The sequence below is a fragment of the Phocoena phocoena genome, chromosome 8, assembly GCF_963924675.1.
Source record: "Phocoena phocoena chromosome 8, mPhoPho1.1, whole genome shotgun sequence".
Classification (NCBI taxonomy): domain Eukaryota; kingdom Metazoa; phylum Chordata; class Mammalia; order Artiodactyla; family Phocoenidae; genus Phocoena; species Phocoena phocoena.
The window spans coordinates 57,967,525-57,976,308 of record NC_089226.1 but is presented as its reverse complement, the minus strand read 5'-3'; the positions used below and the strand labels follow the sequence as shown (position 1 = coordinate 57,976,308).

The following is an 8,784-nucleotide window of genomic DNA, read 5'->3' as shown; positions in this document are numbered from 1 at the left end:
CACTGCGCCACCAGGTAAGTCCATCCTATGTGTTCTTATAGCTGGGGAGCACATACAGAATCACTGTGAATCACACATACATATCAATAACTTGCTGTTAAAACTACACCAATAGTTTCCTCTGTTAATGATTTTTTTAAAAAATAAGCATGTACTACAGTTCAGCAGTTGAAAGACTTCTAAGTCTATTATTTTAAAGATGCTGAGAAATACATTTGGATACTTGAAAAGAAGCAAGACTAGAATTGTGGTTTTATATTAAACCATTTAGAAGACCTCAGTTACAAACAACTAAAAATACATAAATAGGAATTTCTTAAAACCATTTTCTCTTACAATACAAAATTAAATATTAAATAAATAGGAATTTCTTTAAACCGTTGTCTCTAACAATACAAAAATTAAATATTAAGGCATCTTTTACTCCCATCTATTTTGGTATATACAGCAAAGAGAAATGTTTTAAATAGGAACCAGCACTTCTATTCAAATGCTCTCTAATGTATTTGGCAGATTTGTTTTTATATTCTCCTGTTCAACATTCCATTGAAAGCTCTTATAATTGAACATTGTGACCGAAACCAGGGGAAAAGTATAAACAGATATTAGTTTATTAAAAATAAGCAGTTCACCCTTGAAAAGTAAAAAGTAACTACAAACAATATTATGTATAAAGTTCAAATACTAGTATTTAAATCTCTGAAGCAGTTTATGCTTCAGTAATTAAGAGAAAGAAGAGATGAAGACTTCACTAAGATGAGAAGCCTATTAATATGGATCATGCTGTGGACTAATTGTTCACTCAGTATTCTGTCCCACTGGGATGAGAGTTTGAAAAGGGCGTCATATTCCTTTAAAAAAATTACACCGACTAGAATAAGATCATATGAGTTAACATTGATTATTATTCCCCATATTTGTCCATTTACAAAGCTCAATTGGCTTCATAAAGTATACTAATCAGTAACATTTTCACCTTTTATTAAGGTAAGTTTGTGAAAATAATTTAATACAACCAGATCTCCTCATGAACTTTCAGCTTAAAACATTTTTTGTGTAAGAAATATATCAAAAAAATCTGTTTTTATAAAAAGTCACTTCAATACCAGAAAAGAGTAATAAAAGATTTTGAACCCAGTTTATTTTTTAAAAGATGCTCTTCCCATGTCTCAAATTCCAAGTGCTATTCATCATCTTTAAAGCCAATTTTGCTTAACTTCACCACATCAACCCAGTTCCATCCTCGAGGAAGTTCTCCTTTGTGATCTGCTTTATCTACCAGCTTATGCTTCTGGGCTTTTTTTTTTTTTTTTTAATTCTCTATTTTAAAAAAAATATTTATTTATTTGGTTGCACTGGGTCTTAGTTGTGGCACACAGGATCTTCATCGTGGCTTGCAAACTCTTAGTTGCAGCATGCATGTGGGATCTAGTTCCCCGACCAGGGATCAAACCCGGGCCCCCTGCATTGGGAGCCCAGAGCCCTAGCCACTGGACCACCAGGGAAGTCCCCTAATTCTCTATTTTTTTAATTGAAGTATAGTTGATTTACAATGTTGTGCTAATTTCTGCTGTACAGCAAAGTGACTCAGTTATACACATATATACATTCTTTTTTTAAATATTCTTTTCCATACGGTTTATCCCAGGAGATTGGATATAGTTCCTTCTGGGCTTTTGAAAGTTGTCTTTTTTTCTCACTTGACGGGGCTGCATTAGGAATTTCAAACAAGATGATATTTCTTGTGGCTGTCGTAGAATTAAGAGGGATGGTGATTCTCCATGAACTGTTGTTTATTGTCCTTCACATATTCAAACAACATGTGGGTCATGGCGGTCCTTCCACTGCTTCCTGTAACTTGGCTGATATGCTCTGCTTTACAGCTGATGATATGATGCTAAAAGATGAGTTCATAGATATGACTGGAGGTGTTTGAGGATATGTTTCTGTCCAGGAAATCTCTATGAAGAAGGCTTTGGGATCACCATTTTCTCCTATCTTATACTGAAATGAAACTGGACTTAATTCCTGGAAACTTTTCATCTCCTTCATAAGTGGCTGGTGGCTCCAGTTCCATCTCCTGGTCCTTCTTGGCGCTCAACGCACTGGTTGCAAGGCACCTCCCTTGGACTGCATTCAAGACAGCAAGAGAAAATGAGGGCAGTGGCTCCAAGGCCCATAGCGGTGGGAGGCACACCCTTCACAGGGCAGAGGAAAGTCACGCACACGCCCCTGGCCCTTGGGCAGCATGAAGCTGCTGGCTAGGGGCTGGCCTACATTTCATTTTTGACAACAGATTGATCAGCTTGTCTTGCACACCTCTAGTGAAAAGGAGCTCATTGCCTCCAAGGCATCTGAGGCTCTGATTGTTAGGATGTTCTCACATTTTGATAAATACTGCCTCCCATTGACTTCTACCCTTTGGTCCTTGTGCACAATGGAGACATCAAGTACACTCCTAATCTTTGTTCCCTTTTTCAGTCCTTCAAAAACTTAAGGTCTATCTTCCATTTCCCCTTCTCTGGAGTGAGGACAGGGCAGGAGCCCTGTTAGGGAAGGCAGCTGGCCAAGGGGCCAATGGAGTGGGCCGAACTGCCTCATTTTCCCCAGCTGTGCCTTGCAGTCTTGCTATGAGGCTTAGATGGCCCAATGTGTGTAACATGCCAAGAGCATGATGCACATGCTTAATAAAAGCTTCTAGTGTTATTAGATGAGGAAAGGAAGGATGAAACAGAACTCCTCTCCTGGGGAAACCGTAGTCTGAGAAGGACCTTCAGGGAACTCTCTAATCCAGAGAGGCTGGGGACAAGGCCCTGGACCTTGAGATGGGGGACGGGGGAGTGAAGTGGGCCAACTGAAGGGGTCTGGGGAAAACTCATCTAGAGATACACCTCCTTCAAGTTTTGCGTAGATGCCACCTTCTTTGTGAGGCCTTTCCTGACCATCCTATTTACAAATCCTAATCCCTCCCTTCTTCTGCCCTCCCTTAAAGCCCTTCCCTGCCTTGGTTTTCAATCTGATCTACTTAACTTTAAAATATATATGTATTTTGCTACTGTTGTTCTTGCTGCATCCCTCAACTGAAGCTCACAGCTCCTGTCTGTCAGCCCTATCTCAGACCTCTCTTCTTTGGATTCCTGTAACCACCCCCTTTCCTCTCCCCTTCAGGCCTGGAGAGGTAACGGTGCCCAAATGTTTCAAGATCCAGGGTACTTCACAACCCCCTGTGGTTTCCCTACTTCCTGCCTACCTCTTTGAATAGAGCCTCCTCACATTACTGATGTGACGTGGCCATCTGCTTCCTGGTGGACCTGGCTGATGCAGAAGGCCATTCTCCTACAGCCCCTTACACTTCCCTTGAACCTAGCACTTACCATTCTGTGTTATAATTGTCTACTTTATTTGTTGATTCCACACCTAGAACATAAGCTCCTTAAGGGCACTAAGCCAGCACTAAGTCTGCACAGAGTAGACCTTACTGAGAATTTGTTGAATAAATGAATGAATGAATAAAGGTAATGAAAGGAAAGATCACTAGGAATTACGTTATCAGGGAAAGCTTCCAAGAAGAGATAGAACCTGAGAGAGCCTGATGTTCTTTCAACCTCTCGGCCACACCTCTCTCCTCTGAGCACTAGACTCCTATATCTAACTACCTACTTGACATCTCTGTTTGGATAACATGTTGTGGCTGGAACTTGTGACTTCCTTCCCTGCTCCCTTCAGTTTTCTGTCTCTTGGTAAATGCAACCGTCATCCATCCAATTCCCTGTTTGTTTCCTTCATAGGACTCAACCCCAACCCAGTCTTCTATTTATCTGTGTACTGATTTGGGGTCTGCCTTTCCCATTAGACTGTAAGCGCTGCAAGAAGACAGACCAGGTGTATCTTTTTCACCATAGAATACCCAGGATGTAACTCAATGTCTGTCTAGTAGGTGGGGGAGAAGCGTTGTGAGGTAGGACGAGCATGGATGATGTCTGTCGTCAACGGTCTCAGAAGCCTGGGTTACCAAGGAAAATACAGCATGAATCACAGAGGAAGTTTAATGATCACATCAAGTAATTTTATTCCATTACTCATCAGGAGCCTGTGTCTGTGCTTCTGCAATCTTGTCTCCTCTTGGCCTGTCAGTTTAGCTCACAGAACATTTGTCTTCCTGTTCTGAGCTTAACCATCCTCCTGCCCCTGCAGGCAGCAAAGAGTGGTGAAAAGAGCACTGGAAGACGTGCAGCAAGGTGTGGTGTCAGGAGACTGAAGATCTCAGTGGCCTCTTCTTCCTCACCCTCACACATGCTGTGTCCTGGGCAGCAAGGTGGAAGAGTACTCGAGAACACAGCTTCTGGGGTCCAGTGGAGCTGGGTTTGAATCCTAGCCCTGCAATTATCAGCTGTGAGAACTTAACCTCACTGAGTCTTAGTTTCCTTATGTAGAATGGGGATTAAAAACAACTACATCTTATGGTTGTATGGATTACAGTAAGATATTGTATTTAAAGTGCTTCACCTCGTACCTGGCACATAGCAAGTGTTCCATAAAGAATAGCTATTGGGAACTCCCTGGTGGTCCAGTGGTTAGGACGCCGTGCTTTCACTGCCAAGGGCACAGGTTCAATCCCTAGTCAGGGAACTAAGATCACGCAAGCAGCGCAACGTGGGGAAAAAAATTAATAAGGGCATATGTGTTCATGGTTGTATAAACATGGACTTTTGAATCTTATGGTTTAAACAATAAGGGCTATGGGAATGCAGAAGAATGTGGGTTCAGTGTGGACTAGGGTTTGCAGAGATGATGGATGTATCAATCAGGAATCTTAGTTGCAACAGACAGAAAACCCAGCTCAAACTGACTTAAGTAGAAAAAGGAATTTCTCAGCTCATAAAAGTATAAAATCCTGACATATCTAGCTTCAGGCATGGCTGGATCCAGGAGCTCAGATGATGTCTTCAGAAAGCTGTCTCTGCTTTTCTCACTGATGCTCCATGCTCAGGCAGAATCCCATATTGCGGTAACAAAATGACTGCCTGAATTCCATGCATACACTCTATTCTATGAATGAAACCGGTAGAAAGAGCTGCTTTCCCCCACAACCCTCCTGACAGAATTCCTGGGTCAGACTGTTATTGTCCTGAAACGGACTCAGTGCCTATCCCAGTCACAGAAGCTGGTAGGGGGTGTGTCATCTCTATTCAAACCACATACACTTGGGTGGGGGAAATGGGTGGAGGGGGCAAAAGGTACAAACTTCCAGTTATAAAATAAATAAGCCAGGAATTCCCGGACTCTGCGCTTTCCCTGCTGTCGGCCCGGGTTTGATCCTTGGTTGGGGAATTAAGATGCCAGGAGCTGTGGGGCACGGCCATAAATGAATGAATGAATGAATGAAATAAGCCATGAGGATGTAATGTACAGTATGGTGACTATAGCTAATAATACTGGATTGCATGTTTGAAGTTGCTAAAAGAATAAATCTTAGGCTGTGGAGCGGCCTCCCACGCCTGTACCAACGGTGGTGGCCTGCGAGGGTCATTTTTAGCGGGGGGTGGGGGGGGAGGCGTTCTAGCTTTGCTAATGTAACTGCACGTTTACAGAGCTCTGAAACAGAGATGGATAAAACTGCCCTGCCCCGGGGAACATAGGCATCACCTGTCTGGGAAGACCCTGTGGCAGGCAATGCAACAAGCTCCCGATGGGGACCATTCACTGTGCCCAGGGAACTATGGGGCCTGCGGAGGGGCGGGGACCGCGTTCTTCCGGGCACTTAGAGAAAGTTCCTGCAGGAGGTGACCTGGGAGCCAAGTTTTTAGACTGACTGGGAGTTAGCTGGGAAAAAAGGAACAAGATAGAACATTAAAAGCATTGGGATAGTCACGCGTGTAAGAAAAATTTTGTTCAGGAAAGTGGTAATGGCTTATTCTGGCGAGTGTGGCAAAGTGCTTGGGATGGTGGAGGTGTCCTGGTCACTGCCCGCCTTATGCTTTCTACTCTGCCAACCCCTGAAGAGTGAAGGCACCTTACCGCCTAACTCTGGAAATGCGATATTGACCCCGATGAGCTGACGTCCAACTCTGAGTTTGGAAGGAAAAGTAGGTGTTAGTGATGGGGCAAAGAGACCTTTAAGTGCAAAGGTTGGAAAGTATGACAGGGTTAGAGGTGTCCGGAAGAGGGACAGATGGGAAAAGATTGAGGCCAGATTGGGGAAAGATATGCTGAGTCATTGATACAAAATTTACACACAGCAATTGGAAACAATAATGCCTGAGCAATCAGTCACAAAGCCGACCTAACTTGTTTAGTGGATCATAAGGACGAGAAGGAACCGATCAAGGGCAGAATGTGTGCTGAAGCTGGAGTGATCTGAGAAAACTTTACAAAAAGGTGGCATCTGTGTGTGACCGGGAAAATCAGCTGGGAGGGACTATGATCTTATAAATAAACAGATGAGATGAGTCTTTCCCAGGGTAATATCATGCCAAAAGACACATCCAGGCTAAAAAGCCTGGAGAATCCTACTGCTGGATTACATTATCTCCTCAGTCTTCATGTTTAGGAAATAACCTTTTTGGCTTGCAGATCTGGCAAGATTAAAGCTGCAGGAGAATGGACAGTGAGGTACAGAGAGATGGAAGGATCTTGGATTTGATTGATGATGCTTGGTGAGAAGACAAGCTGCCTTATGAGGATGTTGTAATACCACCGAATGAGCTTCCTGAACCTGAACAGGAAAATGGCGGCACCACAGAATGTTAAAGAACAAGAAATGAAGTGGACTGACCTACCCTTACAGTACCTCCATGAGAACATTCCCCCCATAGGAAACTGACACCTGGCTCCTTGTTCATTGACAGATTTTTTCAAATACACAGATACAAAATGTTTTCTTTCAGTCCCTTAATTTGAATCTTTGAATGATAGATCAACGCTCAAAAATGTACCACTAATTTTGTGGCCGCAAAATGCAAGGTGAAAATATTTAACCAGCATGAGAAGCTGATTGCGATTTCTTGGGAATGCAGAATATCTGGCCCTTTGAACCTAAAGTTCTTCATTGACTAGCGTGTGTTTGAACATGATTCATTAAACATTTGCCTTTAACTCTGATTTTGCTTTACTGTCAGAGTTTAACACTTCCCAACTACTTATATTTGTCCTGTGACACAAGTGATTGAAGATACGAGAGGGAAAGGCTAAGAATGACAAAGCCAGACATGAGAATTAACTTCTCATATACCCCCATTCTGAGAATCATCTGAGTGGGTGTGTGTGTAGTCTGTAGATGTAGTGGACATATAGGTAGGCCATTCACTGACTAGTGGGATTCCTAAGAATCCCCATGATATTTTCAAACTTTGGATAAATTTACAAATTAAAAGCTATCTTGACAGTTAACCTCTGCTCTCCCTACAACTTCCTTTGGTGCTGCTGGAAAGGCGAGATGGACCACTAGTTTTATCCAGTAACAGGACTTCTTATTTTCTCAAAGCCCTTTCAGATATAACTGAAGCACCATGGAGTCAGTATTTAGTTACACGTTTGTGCAAGAACTTGTATTTTGAAAAACACATTGAGGGTCATTTATCTCCTAGAATTATTTGCCTCTGTTATGTGATATCTCTCTTGTTCTCTCCCCAGATTGTAAACTCTGTGGGAAGAGGCCCTGGCTTTTCCATCTGTATCCCTTATTGAAAAACTGGCAACACTGAATAACTGAAACCTCCCTTCAAAAAACAAAAAAGAATAAATCTTAAAAATTCTCATCACAGGGCTTCCCTGGTGGCGCAGTGGTTGAGAGTCCACCTGCCGTTGCAGGGGACGTGGGTTCGTGCCCCGGTCTGGGAGGATCCCACATGCCGCGGAGCGGCTGGGCCCGTGAGCCATGGCTGCTGGGCCTGCGCGTCCGGAGCCTGTGCTCCGCAACGGGAGAGGCCACAACAGTGAGAGGCCTGCGTACTGCAAAAAAAAAAAAAAGAAAATAAATTTTGTAACTGTGTAAGGGGATGGATGTTAACTAGACTTATTGTGGTGATCATTCCACAATGTATACAAATATCAAATCATTATGTTGTATACCTGAAACGAATATAATGTTACATGCCAATTATACTTCAATTAAAAGAAACAAACAGGGCTTCCCTGGTGGCGCAGTGGTTAAGAGTCCGCCTGCCGATGCAGGGGACACAGGTTCGTGCCCTGGTCTGGGAAGATCCCACATGCTGCAGGGCAGCTAGGCCCGTGAGCCATGGCCGCTGAGCCTGAGCGTCCGGAGCCTGTGCTCCACAACGGGAGAGGCCACAACAGTGAGAGGCCCACGTACCGCAAAAAAACAAACAAACAAACAAACAAATACACACACATAAAACTGGTGGGGGGTGATTCCCTAAGGAAAATCTGGATGCTACTATCAGAGGTAGTCTGAATGGCTGTACAGGCTGAAGCAACAAGTATCCTCTATAGTAGGCCTTGGAAAACAGATATGATTTGGGCAGACAGGAAATTGACAGTTGAGCAGAAATGAGAAACGAGAAGAGGGGAGTAAGTGTGCCGTGAGCACGGCTCACATACCTGGGCAGAGGGAGCAGGCATGTTCTATGGAGTCCTAGAGAGAAGACCTGGGACCAAGCGGGCTTGGGGATGGGAGAGTCACAGGATCCAGATCTCTGCTCACTGGGAGTGTGGGACAGGCTGCCTCTGATGGGAATGGGCTTCTTATCTTGGAGGTGAGCAAGTAGAGCTTCCTTGTCAGAGTGGCTATCAGACGAGCCTTCTAGATGGGCTCTGAAATCC

At 43.6% G+C, this 8,784-nt stretch overlaps 2 pseudogenes; one reads left to right on the top strand and one right to left on the bottom strand.

The window, feature by feature from the left end:
- Nucleotides 1–1,183: 1,183 nt before the first annotated feature.
- On the bottom strand, nt 1,184–1,914 carry LOC136127418 (RWD domain-containing protein 4-like; annotated as a pseudogene).
- Nucleotides 1,915–6,600: 4,686 nt separating this feature from the next.
- On the top strand, nt 6,601–6,823 carry LOC136127503 (anaphase-promoting complex subunit 13 pseudogene; annotated as a pseudogene).
- Nucleotides 6,824–8,784: the final 1,961 nt, after the last annotated feature.